Genomic DNA, 241 nt, shown 5'->3' on the forward strand with positions numbered 1-241 from the left:
CACACAAGGCCAAAGGTAATATAATCTCCATATTGATTTAAAGTCTCACACAAGGCCAAAGGTAATATAATCTCCATATTGATTTAAAGTCTCACACAAGGCCAAAGGTAATATAATCTTGATATTGATTTAAAGTCTCACACAAGGCCAAATGTAATATAATCTTGATATTGATTTAAAGTCTCACACAAGGCCAAAGGGAATATAATCTCCATATTGATTTAAAGTCTCACACAAGGCC

General features: G+C 33.2%; 1 protein-coding gene across 1 annotated transcript in view; it reads right to left on the reverse strand.

Moving 5' to 3' along the window:
* Window positions 1-241, reverse strand: part of LOC106474974 (vitellogenin-3-like) — a 19092-nt gene that overhangs the window by 8070 nt on the left and 10781 nt on the right. The window lies entirely within an intron of this gene.

The sequence above is a fragment of the Limulus polyphemus genome, unplaced genomic scaffold (genome assembly GCF_000517525.1).
Source record: "Limulus polyphemus unplaced genomic scaffold, Limulus_polyphemus-2.1.2 Scaffold7926, whole genome shotgun sequence".
Classification (NCBI taxonomy): domain Eukaryota; kingdom Metazoa; phylum Arthropoda; class Merostomata; order Xiphosura; family Limulidae; genus Limulus; species Limulus polyphemus.